At 52.0% G+C, this 13,479-nt stretch overlaps 1 protein-coding gene across 4 annotated transcripts in view; it reads left to right on the plus strand.

Moving 5' to 3' along the window:
* The first annotated feature begins 8,453 nt into the window (after positions 1–8,453).
* Positions 8,454–13,479, plus strand: part of SCMH1 (Scm polycomb group protein homolog 1) — a 70,311-nt gene continuing 65,285 nt past the window's right edge. For all 4 annotated transcript variants that reach the window (XM_064635229.1, XM_064635231.1, XM_064635232.1 and 1 more), the window contains exon 1: positions 8,454–8,584. The gene's annotated coding sequence lies outside the window, so the exon portion shown is untranslated. The remainder of the gene's footprint in view (positions 8,585–13,479) is intronic.

Here is a 13,479-nt window from a genome sequence, read left to right on the forward strand (position 1 = left end):
AAGGATCTGCTGCAAGTGGTGATGAGGAAAAGGCAAATGCTGGGTAGAAATGGTTGCCAGCTATGGATCAAGGGAGGGGGCAATCTTGGCAGGAGTATCCCTGTGGCACCACGGTGATCCTGCCGGAGCAGAGAGTGAGGAGCTTTGGAGTTCAAGCTCTGCCAGCCCTGCAGGAATGACCAAGGGCTGGCCCTGCCTTCCCACCATCACTGGTTACAGGGTTTATCCCCCCCCCCCCGGGCAAAGGAAAGCAGCTGAGATCTCTTGACCTGGGAGATGTTCATCCCATGCAAACAGGAAATAATGCTATTTAATTTGGAAGAGATGAATGGGCTGTGCAGCCATTCCTACTCACAGAGGGGCTGCAAAAATGAAAGCCAAAAGTGACTGTTAGAGACCACCTATTGCAACTTTTATCTGTCGTAAGTCTCACAGAAATGCTCTCTGCTGAGCCCAAAGACTGCAGTAAGGCTGGATATTTCCATCCTGTCGGCCCCAGCTGCCAGCAGACAGGGACCAGCAGGGCCACTGGATGGGTTGGGATCCATCATGATCCCCCCAGGTGAGCCTGGCAAACCACACGCTCTGAGTGAGATGGAAACCCCTCAGGTCTCTGCCAGCACAAGGAGCAGATCCTGCCAGGGTCTGTGCTCCAGTAACAGACATCACTCAGGGCCAGCGGAGGCTCTCTGTCATAGGTGGAAGCAGAGTCCACCATGCTCCATCTCCAAGTGGGACAGGCCTGCAATAATTTGTAGAAAGGAAAAACCAGAAAGGCAGGACAAGTCTTTCTACAGATATAAACAGAAGCTCTGTTAAATGCAATCACTGCTCCAGGGCAGGAATTTCCCTCTTCTACTAGGATCAGGGTGGGAGGGAGATGCCCTGGTCAGGCCACCTGTGGCACTGACACCTCTTCCTGTTCTCCATCACTCCCGTTTTCGTTCCCAACTCCTCCATTTCATTGCAACTTCCAATTGCTTCTGTGCAAGTGGGCACATGCCATGGCAAAGATCCTCCAGCTTTCTGTGTTGAGGATGAAGAGCTCCTTGACCTCGAGTCAAGGGTGTTTTTTAGCCCCCAGAAGACCTTTGTAGCTTTTCTTGCAGCCCCCTTTGTGCTCCTGCAAGCCCTGTGGGGGGCTGGCAGCAGAGCTGCTGCGGTGTTCCCGGAATAGCTTTTGCGATGCGTGTGAAGGATCTGGGTCACTCCTCACTCCTCGCTGTTCCCCTTTTGTAAGCGCCGTGTCAGGCGGATGCACAGAATGACTCTGAAGCTGCTCTGAGTGATGCCTTGTGAGACAGAACCTCTCATCCTGGGGAATGCATTTTCCAGGTTCTCAGGCGTGGATTTGTGGATGCCTCCTCAAATGCAGTGGTTGGACTGGGGCTATTTAATGAGGGTTTGGCAGCACTAACCTGTCCTGCAAACCTTACTGTAGATTTTATGATTGTCATCCACATCTCTACTAACATGACCCCATAGCTCTGTCTTTCTAATTTGTGGTCCCAGCAGGAGCAGCACCTCTCCACACACTGGTGTTGGTCAGGAGCTCTGTCACAGAGCACAGCTGATGTTTAGCATTCCCAGTTTAGAGCATTTAATGATTTCCTTGCTGGTGCTGTTTCCTCCCTGATCTGTATTCAGGCTCCCCACCTCATGGTGCTGCCAAGGTGCCTGCTTAGAACTGCTCAGGCATGGCCTGGACCAGTGAGGGTGTTTTCACCATCCCCAGCCCCTCACAGCAAAGACCAGGAGTCTGTCCAGCCCAACCTATTTTTCATGCCAAAAGCCATTAATTGGGCTGCTTAGCCTGGCTGTTTAGCCAGGAACCCAATTATCCTTCCCACCATCTGATCTGGGTTTGTGGCTTCCTTTCTCCAGTCATCACAATTTTGTAAACCCTCAGTCCCTTGGGATTTTCCATGTTTCCAAGGCTTGCTAAGTCTCTTGGTTCACAGCTCAGACAGCTTCCCAGCTGACTCTCTTGTGCATCCTGGCTTTAGGCTCTAAAATATTGAATGTCATTGAGCTTGCATCCTCCTCAGTGCAAAATGACTGATTTTCCAAGGAAAACCAGCTAAGCTAGAGCAGGATTTCACAGAATCACAGAACCATAGAATGGTTTGGGTTGGAAGGGACCTTAAAGACAACCTTGTTCCACTCCCCTGCCACTAGCCCAGGTTGCTCCAAGCCCCATCCAACCCGGCCTTGGACACTTCCAGGGATGGGGCAGCCACAGCTTCTCTGGGCAACCTGTGCCAGGGCCTCCCCACCCTCACAGCAGAGAATTTCTTCTTGATATCCAATCTAAACATACTCTCTTTCAGCTTGAATCCATTCCCCCTTCTCCTGTCACAAAGAAAAGATGAATACAACCTTCAGTCATGTGTGGACTCTACATTCTTGTTTGTTGATTATGCATTCTGTCAATTAGCATAAAATAATTAATATTATTTTGCATTCTAAAGGGATGTTCTGTTCTGAAGGGACTAGAAAGGTGTCACATTCACTAGAGGGTGAGTCCAGCCAGCAGACAATGACTCTGTTGTTCTAAAGGAACTGTAAGCTATTGGCTGTATTTTTTGGAGGGCAGAATTTAGTCAGAAAAACTGAATGGAGATGGGGAGTGCCTGGAGAAACTTTTTTTCAGATACTCGAAATGGTCATGACATTGTAAGGAGAGTGACAGTTGGAATCTGTCCTATTTCACTGGAAAAGGAAGGGAAAAAATAGTAAATTGATGATCCCAAATTGACATGTATGTGTTGAAGAGCAGTAAGGGCAAACAAATAGCAAGACATATAAATGATAATATTTTGTATTGATCAGTGAGTCCAAGATGACCCTGAATCTAAGCAATGCCAGAAATTCGATGGGTGGTTTGAGAAAAGATGACTCAAATTGAATCAATAACTTGAGCTGTTTCCTCTGTCCAGTAGTTTATTATGATTCTGAAAAATCTCTTGCTTAAAATTTTTTACAATAATTTGAGAAGCTGAGCAGATGCTGTGTTGGGGGAAAATGGCAAAAAGGAAAGAAGGGAGAAAGTGCAAGGGGAGTACTGAACATGAGAATGTTCCTATTAAATTACATTAAATACCTCAAACAGTTGATTTCAAAGTTTGGGTGGGGGTGGAAAGGTCAAAAACCTGAAAATGTTCCTCCAGCTCTGACCTGCGTGGTGTTGCCCCTGCGTGCCAGGCGTGGTGGGACAGGACTTAGAGGTGTGATTTACAGTCTCCCACATCCTTTGGGAAGGATGCCTCCGCTCTCTTGGCATGGGCAAGGCTCGGGCACCGGCCCAGAGCAGCGAGCAGCTCGTTCCTGTCCCTGCTGCTCCGTCCCCGCGGGGCAGCGGCTCAACCCCTGCCCCTTCCCGCAGCCCCAGCCCCCGGCTCGCCCCTCGCCGCTGGCTGGGAGCCCACCAGCAGCCACGGCACTAATGACCCATCGCAGCAGCTCCTCGTATCCTGGGGAACAGCGTTTCTTTCCAACACGTGGATCAAAGAGGGCTCTTGAGTCGTGAATCCCTACGGGAGGATGAGGGGTCGGCGCGGATTAAGACGTGCAGTAATTTGTGAAGGGTATGAACAGAAGAAACGAGCTATTAGAGGAAGGATTCGTGGCTGGCAGGATCAAAGAGCATCAGTAGGAAATGTTTAGAAGACGCTGGGAACAAAGGGAATTCAAACCCATATGGCTCTATTAATAGACACAGGAAATTTATTAACAGCAGCAACAAATCAAGTGTTCAATAACTTCCTAAATTCTGCCTTTGGAGAGAACACGGATCTTTTTCATAAGGCTGATGAAGGACTTCCAGGACTGTTATTAGCCAAGAACTTTAAACAATATACACTGAAAATAAACTGATGTTTTTACACCTAAACCTGGATAACCCAAACAGAAGCATCCTTAAACTGTTGACAGAAGAATATAGCAGGCTTTGGAAATACCAGTCAACTGCTGAGTCAGCCTGAAATCAGATAATTATGGGTTGTATGTTGGTATTAAATAATAATTATATAATCATTTCATATTAGAATAACAGAAATATGATAAATATGTACCCAAGCTTGACGGGGTGCTAATGGCAAAGGAGAGGTGGGATCAAGAAAGCAGCAACTCTGGGAAGAAGTTCAGGGTGAGCAAAGCAGATCTGAACTGCAAGAGGGATTCTTTACAGAGGGGTTTTAGCTTAAATTTGGGTGCATTTACTGATGGAAAAGGGTGTGTTGAACCAGGCAGGGGAGGGGAGGGGAGTGAGTCCTGGACATGGCACGGTGACACCTTGGCACTTTGCACCCAGACTTGGTGTCCACCTGGCATGTGGAAAAGACAGAAACAGTTGAAAAGAGCCATGAGAAATAGAAGAAGAGACGTGTTATAATGAGAAAATGTGTTCGTTTGCCTCACAAGGAGGTGGAAGGGGGGCTCATATGGGTTTGCAGTGGGCAGCCTTCACGCAGTGGATCACTCTGCAATTGTGATTGCTCGTTTGGGGCACGAGGCCAGGCAATTTCCCACTACCAAAATTCACTGCATTGGTATTCACAAAGGTGATTTTTCAGGCCACGAAATCTTCACTACAAAAATAGACTCTCTGGGGCAGACAGACCCTGGTAAATTCAACAGCTGGTCTCAATATGAGACTGCTTTGGGAAAGGAAACGTATGGGAGGTCCTGCAAGGTGATCTGCTGCTTGTCGGGGCTTTAATCTCTGTAAATAACCTTTCAAGGCATGGGGAAAAGACTCCCATGTCCCGTCTCCAAGGGAGATGTCAGGTCGAAGAGCATATGGATGAGAGAGGCAGGAATACTGGGTGCACATGTTCCTCTAGATCTTCCTGATGCCCTATTACTCACCTTTTTATTAAGTATCAGATTTAGGATAAGAAAGTCACAGACCAGGGGACATTGGGCTTTTTCTTTCTTTCTTTCTTTCAAGCAGAATATGGTTTATATTTATGTCATCCATGCCAGACTGAGGATCAATTTGTGGCAGAAAACACAGTTCATCAATGGGAACATTGCAAATAGTGGGAATCAGCCTAGGAGGGCGTTTGGTGACGGACGTTGGCAGGCGATAACGCGGGAGGCAGAGGGAGGGCAGAAGGACAGCCCAGGAGGTTTTCTTCCCAGTCACTGCCTTATATTCCCCTGCCTTATATTCTCTCCTTCTGCGGGCACTGGGTACCGGTGCCCCTTTGAGGCTGTTCCCTCCCAGCCATCCATCACCCCGGCACTCTCTGAGAGCTGGCCCAAACCAGGCTGCAAATGCGCTGAGCTCTTCTGGCAACACTTCAGAATAAATGGCAAACCATTTCTGCAGCTCATTTCCATTGTAGTATTAATCAAACTGAATTCCTGTGGTGCTCATATGGATGTCATATGTAAATCCCTCTGAACTCGGCTGCTGCTCATTCCAAATTAAAGTCAATGAAGAAATTTTGCTCCTGCCTCCATCTTGCAGCTCTGAGTTCTTGTGCATTTATTCCATTCATGAAATCCTGATTATTGTGGAAATGAGGAAATACCAGAGTTGATGAAACCCATGAAGAGCATTGGTAATACAGCACCATGAAGGAAGCAAACACACCTCCGTGTCCTACCATAACTGTGTGCTCCACATCTTAAAACGGAGTGCACAGTCCTCACCAGAATTTCCAACTGCCCATTTCTCAGTGTGAATATTTTAGGAACAAGAGGTTTTCCAGGCCAGTGCTGGTCCACGGCATGGTCAGTGCCACCGTTCAGAAGACATGAGAAGCCTCCAAACAGCAGCTCTGGAACAGCCCTGTTTGATGAACTATGCCCCTTTTTTTTGGGGGGGGGGGAGGGGGAAGAAAGAGGCAAATACAGGTTTATTTTGCTCTGAGAGTATTGATTCCTTTTTATTACCCTGAGAAGGGGGTTGAAGACCTGTGGACTAGTTGTTGTACCCCAGAAGTCAGCTGCTGGTCAGGCAGAAGCTTATTTGGCCTTGGGCAGGACCCTCAGCCTTACAGAGGCTGAACCGAGTTCAGCACCTGAACCAGGCCAGTGTGAGCACCTCTGTGGTGTCTCTTGTCTTCAGCAGACAGAGTCCAGCCATGAGATCCAGTCCCTTGGGAATCCTGCAGCCTTCAGCCCAACACAGCCATGGCATTCACTCCTCTGAAGGGAAGCACAGGAGGAAGCACAGGAGCACAGGAATGGGCTGAGGTGGTTCCAGCCCTTCCTGAAGGCCTGGGCAGTGGTGGGAAGGTCCCCCATCTCAATGAACCCCAGAGCTCTCGCTCATCCTGTGCTCCCTGGCCAGCCCCAGTGCGGGTTCCCAGCCAGGACCGGGAGGTTCCGCAGATTTGGCAGCAGGCAGGGAACAGCTGAATCCTGGCTCTGCCTTCGCTCCATCACAGGTAACAAAGCCACTCACTGCAGGAAGCCCCCAAACACAGCAGGGCTTTCTAGGAACAACCTTTCCAGACTCCATTAAGCCCTGTCCACACTAGCAATGTTTCCTTCTGATCTTCTGCCTCAGTTTTGACCTAAACCACTCAAGTTTCCATGTAATCTCCCAGCACAAGAAATCACTCAGGGAGAGACTCCAACGTTAGCCATGTCACTATAAGTACTTTGGAAATGGTTCAGACGCTTTGTCCCTGAGAAGACTTGTCACATGCCTGTGTCACTCCAAGGGCATGTAGGAAAATATATAGGGAAATATACTAGGAAAAAATTCTTCCCTGTGAGGGTGGGGAGGCCCTGGCACAGGTTGCCCAGAGAAGCTGTGGATGCCCATCCCTGGAAGTGTCCAAGGCCAGGTTGGACGGAGCTCTGAGTAACCTGGGCAAGTGGAAGGTGTCCCTGTCCATGGCAGGGGGTGGAATTGGGTGGTCTTTGGGGTCCCTTCCAACAGAAACCATTCTGTGATTCTGTGAAGCCTCCAATGTCCCAGTGAAATACCCAGGTCATGAGAAGTCACTGCTGCCGCCAGAGGTCCTTTAGATCCACTGACTACTCACATGAGCAGCTTTTAGATGTGAACTGAATCTCGAGAACACAAGAATTTTGTTGGTTTTTTTTTCTCTGGGCAATCCAAGGAGCAGAGAGAGGATGTGAGGGCAAAGGTGGCCCTTGCAGTAGCCACATGTCACACAGAACCACCAATCGTTTGGGTTGGAAAAGCCCTCTAAGATCTAGTCCAACCATTCACCCAGTGCTGCCAAGGCCACCACTAACCCATGTCCCCAAGTGCCACATCTACACATCAGACTCCACCACTGCTCTGGGCAGCCTGTGCCAGGGATTGACAACCCTTTCCATGAAGAAATTTTTCACAATATCCAATCTAAACCTCCCCTGGCACAACTTGAGGCCACTTCCTCTTGTTCTATCACTTGTTACCTGGGAGTTCCCAAGATAAGGGGTGACAGGGAATGGTTTTCAGGTACCAGTTGCAGGCTCTGGTTGCTCTACATCACAGAGAAGTCTCTGGTCAGGAGATACCACCAAGGTCCGTGGGTGTTCATGGGGTCAGCTTGCACAGGGGTCTGTCTGGATGGTGCGTGAAGGTAATGAGGTACAACAGTGGCACATGGGATCCTCTTAGCTGGGAGTCACAGGGGTCTTACTTTGCCTGGGGGGAATTTAGGGACACTAAATTCCAAATAGTCCCCAAGTACATGTGTACACCTGTGGTTTCTCTAGCTGGGACGGTGCTGCCGTGAGAGGCCCTGCCCAGTACCGGAGGAAAGGGAATATCTGGGGGTTGCCTGTCCCCAGGACCTGGCTGTGCTGTGTGGGGCCTGGCTGTCTCCAGTGGGGCCCCAGACATGGATGGACATCACTCTGCAGTACCCAGGGGGTCTCTGATGGGCACAGAGGGTCCATCTCCAGACTGAGGGTCACAGTGGGGCTCTGCCCTATGCCCAGAGGGTCCTGGGCAGTCACTGGGGCACCATTCTGGGTGTGTAGATCATGGTGGGGGTCTGCCCCGTGCCCCTGTGTCCTGGGTGGGTGTCCTGGGAGGGCATGGGGGGCCCATCCTGAGGCTGGGGCTCACGGAGGGTCTGTCCTGCGCCAGCGGTGCTGGGATGGCACAGGGGAGTGTGTCCCCAGGCTGGGGCTCACAGTGGGGTCCAAAGGGTCCTGGGTTGGCACGGGGGGGCTGTTCCCAGGCTGGAGATCACGGTGGGGGTCTGCCACGCCCTAGAGGGGCCCTTGTGGGCACACGGGGGTCCCTTCCCCACAGGGAAGACACTGAGGGTCTGCCCCGTGCCCGGAGTGAGCACGGCGGTCTGTCCCCGAGGGAGGACAGTCCGGAGTCGGCAGCGACGGTCGGGGGGAATTTGTGAGGGCCGAGCCGAACCTGAGCCGGGCCGAGCCGAGCCCGAGCCCAGCCCGGCCGCTCGGCCCCCCATCCCCGCTGTCCCCGGAGCCGCTCCGGCGGCGGGGCCGGGCCGGGCTGTCCGGTCCCTCCTCCCGCTCCCCCCCGCTCCCTCCCCGCCTCCCTGCGCAGCGCGAACATGGCGGCGGCGGCGGCGGCGAGGGACTGAGGGACCGAGGGACTGAGCAGCGCCAGCGCTCGGCGGCCGCGCAGGTGAGGGGGCGGCTCGGCCCGGCCCGGCCCGGGAAGGCGCGACGGGGGCGGGCGAAGGTCGGGCCCTCAGCCGGCCCGGATCCCCTCCCGCCTGTCAGCGCGGCCCGGCCGCCTCTGCGCGGTGCCCGGGCCGGGGGCGGCTGTCACCGCCCGCACCTGCTGGGGACCGCCCGGCCGCGGCCCCCCCCGGCCCGAGGCAGCGCCCCGCGGGCCTCCCGGTCCCGCCGCTGCCCGGCCGGGCTGTGGCTCCCGGGGAAGCCGCTTCCAGGGCTTTGTTACTCTGCCGGGTGTCCCCGGGCAGGGCCTGGGGCAGCCGCGGTGCCGCCTCGCCCCGAGGCCTCGGAGCGGTGCCTGGCCCGGCCGGAGCCTCCCCCGGGCCCCGGGGCCGTTCAGTGTTGGCCGGACGCTCCCGGCAGGAAAGGGGAAGCGGGACGAGCTGCCGGGGATTTGCGGGGGGTGGCCCCCGCCTGCGGGCTGTGCCCGGGGGGGTTGTGCCCTTCCTCCCCGTCGAGCCCTGCGGGCTCAGTGACACCGTCCTGTGACCCCGGGGGTGTGGGGATGGACCCGGTGCTCCGAGCGGGACCCCCGCGGGATCCTGCAGATGGAGGTGTCGGGGTGACCCCCGGGACCTGCCGGAGAAACCCCATAACCACCATCCCTAGGGAAAATCTGCGCCTCCTTCACAGCCCCCCCGAGCCGGGTGCCGGGGTAGAGCTGGGAGTGAGACAACATTCGAGCGTTTCGTGCACAGTTGAGATGTTTAAAAATAACCCCCGTGTCGGCTGGCTCCTGCCGCGCAGGTTTAATCCGCAGGCTCTTTGAAGCTCCCGTGTGAAACTGTGGCAGCAGTTTGGATGACTGAAGGCAGAGCTGGCAAATCCAAACAGGCGGCCCGAGTTTGGGATGCACTGAGCAGCTTGGCTCCCTCGGGCCTTGGGTGGTTTGGGTTCAGCGGCTGAATATGAAACTAATTATTTCCATGGGGAAAGTCAGGGTATGGAGACCCAGGTCCGGGGTCCCGGCTTTGGTTTTTTGGCTGGGTTTCTGTTTACTGTTTTTGTTTATAGTAAACAGCGTGCACTGAGTGGCTGGGAACAGCCATGTGGTCGCTGCTCTTCGCAGCCAGTAATATTGGGGGAAGATGTTCTCCCACCTCGGTTCAACGCCTGAGCAACGTCGTGGGCCGGGCTGGGCCTCCTCCTCCTCTTGCCTTCCTCTCCTTACCCTCACACTTCTGCTGGCCAGGCTGTGCTGTCCCCATGCACTTGCTAGGAATATTTGGGGTATGGGATGGTGCTTCATCCCAGGCACTGTCTTGTGCTTGGTGTTAATATGGGGAATAAAACTGGGCTCGTGGGGGGCTCAGCTTGGGTCAAGCTGCCGTGGGCTGCAGCCCTGCAGGGCCTCCATGTGCCAGCAGGTAGTTCAGGATCTGCCCAGTAGATGGTATGAAAATGCAGATGGAAATCAGGGAGTCCCGTACAAAAGGGCAGAAGGGAAATGCAGGTATTTCTGTGCTATTTAAAGGATTTATTTAGTTAAGGGTTCGAGCCTGTTTTGTTTGAGAGAGATATGCTGCACCTTGGTCCTCCTGGTTTGGTATTTGCATCTCAGCAAGTGACAGTTCTGCACCTTGATAATCTGCTTTTCAGTCAAATATTTGGTATGAAATAAATCAGGTGATTAGCTAATTAAAAGAAAGCAAATGCAGACTTTAGAACAGGAGGCCCAGTGGCACCCCCTGCAAGTGCTGAGCCTGTGCCCCTGCTTTTCCTGTGCCTAAAATTTTTATAAAGTTTAGCTCTTGGCGCACTTCTCTAGAAACTTAATGAATTTTGCAGGACAATTAGGTGTCTTCAAGTGAAAGATGCTGTTGGGGTATGAAATGATGATGTTATTCATCAAGTAGCTGTGCTTCAATCTAGGGTGAGAGTGCTCCGAGAGCTGTGTCCCTGCCCTATGTCTAATTTAAAGCAATCTCTGAAACTCTGTTTCATGGCCTCAGACACAGAGGACCTGAAGAGATGTCCTCATTTTTCCCAGCACTGACTAAGGTCAGGTACACAAGTCTAAACCCTTCTCAAGTAATGGTTCTTCTTCTAAGGCTCTTCCTGCTGGCAATTCCACATCCTGTGCAGGTGATGTATGCCAACACTTGGGCCTCCTCACCATTAGAGAGGGGTTTTGGGGTGTTTAATCTAAATCTTTGTCACTTTAAACCTCTTCCTTCTCTGAGCTCCAGAGCACGTGGAGAACACTCTACATCCCTCCATTCCTCCACTCCCTACATCTCTGCAGTTCAATTTGAAGCATTTAAAGACTTTGTCTTCTCTTCCTGAGCTGACCAAGCTCTATTTCTCTGCTCTTTTCACATAGGCTTGTCTACCCAGCTGATCTCTGCCCCTCGCTGGGCTCTGCTTCCATCCACACTTTGCCTAAAGCGCCGTGGTCAGTCGGGGCAGGACTGTGTCAGTGGGGCTTCTGCAGAGCAGTTGTAATAATGGGCCCAAATGACCCCATTTTGGGGTCTGAGTACTGTTGTGTGAAAAGGAATGCAGATCACATGTTTGCAGATTTGCAGGTTGAACTGTGTGTTTGTGACAGAGGACTTTGCATGCTCCTGAGCTCCTGTCTGCTCGTGGAGCAGTGTGCTGGTGACCAGGGCTCTGAGCTGGGCTGAGTTAGTTGGGGCTCTTGAATAGTAATGTTTGCATGTAGCCCCCAGTCGTTTTTCCTTTTCTTTTTCTTGCCTACAACTGAAAGTCAGTTTGTGGTGACACAAACAGATTTGGAGTCCTTTATGCCTCCGTTTATGTTTGAAAAGTTTCCTAACAAGGAGGGGTCCCTGAGAAATGAGGCAAGATGCACTGAGGGCAGAGCAGCAGCTCTGGCTGCCGGTTTGTCTTGCAAGCTGGTTAAGCTCCTGCATATATGTAATTCAGAGACATGCCAAGGTAAAAATCATCCCCACAATTAAACTCTCAGTGTAGCAGAACTGTAACTCCGACCCCTCCCTCACCCAGCTCTACAGCCTGGTGTAGCACCTGCACTCCAAGCTGCAACATGAACATTTCATCCCACTTTATTTGCAGGATAACGGGGCCTAATCCTAAAGGAATGGGTTTTTTGGTTTATTTGTGAAGAACTCTTCTTACTCAGCTTCAATACCTAACAGTGGAGGTTGTTTTAAAACACTTGCTCAGTGTTTAAGCTGACAGTACAAGTCTGAGAGTAGCAAGAAGCACAAGAAAACTTCCTTCTGTATCACCAGGTCTCACTGGGCTTGGAGCAAACAGGCTTAGTGACCTGGACTGGTGGTGTCAGACCAGTATCTGGTGGGAGCACCTGAGCACTGGAGATCAGCACCTCGTCCTTTTTGTGAAGCTGTGCTCTGTCCTGTGTGTCCATGTCCCTTAACATTTCAGAGGTAGTTTCAATTGTGAGCAGGAGAGTTTAGTATAGTTGGTGCTGAAAACTTTAATTCCTAGAAATCTCTATCTACATTAAATTCCCTTAAAAACCCAGAATAATACTTAGCTCTTTTACTGAGGTTTCTGACACACCACCTCTGGCAGATTTAGATGCTGTGATACACGGTTTGCAGTCTGCAGGGTTCACTCAGACACCTACCAAATGTCTCTGCCTCTGTAGCAGGGGTTTAAGCAGAGTTTGCGTCTATGCTGCTCTCACTGGGCAGTCTCACGCTTTTATGCAGACTCATCCTGAGCAAAAAAATCAAGAATTTGGCTGAGAACTGAAGGAAAAGATGAACGTCCGTTTTGCTGCCTCGGCTGTTTGCGTGGCAGCCGCGTCCAACAGGCCAGATGGACGGGTGATGTCTGAGCTGCGGCAGAGGAGCCGAAAGCACTTGGCTTCCTGAGGGCTGGGAAGTCACCCTGCAGCTCCAGGGTCTGGTTAGTGTCATCACTGGAGGTAAGGAACTAAGAGCAGAGCAGAATCGATGTGGCCATTACCAACACGAGGCAGCTGGCATGGCAGTTCAAGGCAGGACTGGTTTTTCCCTGGGACAAGCTTGTGCTTCTGAAATACATCCTTCCCCTCTCCATTCTTGGTCAGAAGTTTTTTTGTACATGTTGTAAATGGAATGGTGTTAGCACAGTCAGCAGTAGAACTCCTGGAGGTGCCTCCTGCCAGCTGATGCGCCCTGAGTTACCCAGGTTCAGTGAGCTCTGAGTTACCCAGCTTCAATGAGCTCTGAGTTACCCAGATTCAGTGAGCTCTGAGTTACCCAGATTCAGTGAGCTCTGAGTTACCCAGGTTCAGTGAGCTCTGAGTTACCCAGCTTCAGTGAGCTTGTTTTCCAGACTGACAGTGTGAACAGTCCAGAAACCTCCCCGTGGCTCGGGTTTGTTTTCAGCAGCAGAAACTGTAGAAAGAGATGCCAGTGGAAATTTGTGAAGCTCAGTCTTTGCCCATTGAGTTTCATGCTATTCCTCCCCTCTCCTGGCCCTTCCAGGGTTTCACTGGACACTGTGCCAAGTCCTTTCTCCTGAGTGTTGTGACAAGGGAACTAGTTCGGTTCACCCCTTGCTGGAGTGACACATGCTGCAGTTTGCTTGGGGGTGAGGGGAATAGGTGCACCTTCTGATCTCCCCAGAATGCTGTTGATGCGTGACTCCAGGGAAGTGTCCTGCTGGGAAAAGTGGGATTTGTGCCTGGGGAGACCTGGAGGATGCTTGTGTGGAGTTCAGTGTTGGCAGAGGCTGCACAGGGCGAAGCCCGGCGTTTCTCCACTGAGTGAGCCACGGTCCCTTTGGCTGCTGCTTGCAGTCACCCCACTGTCACCCACCTGGACAAGGCAGTGCTGGAATGCCTCCCCATGCCATGGCCACACCTTATCCCTGCTCCTGGGCCTCTCTCCCTTCCCATTTGGA

This window comes from Pseudopipra pipra, chromosome 24, assembly GCF_036250125.1.
Source record: "Pseudopipra pipra isolate bDixPip1 chromosome 24, bDixPip1.hap1, whole genome shotgun sequence".
In the NCBI taxonomy this organism is placed as follows: domain Eukaryota; kingdom Metazoa; phylum Chordata; class Aves; order Passeriformes; family Pipridae; genus Pseudopipra; species Pseudopipra pipra.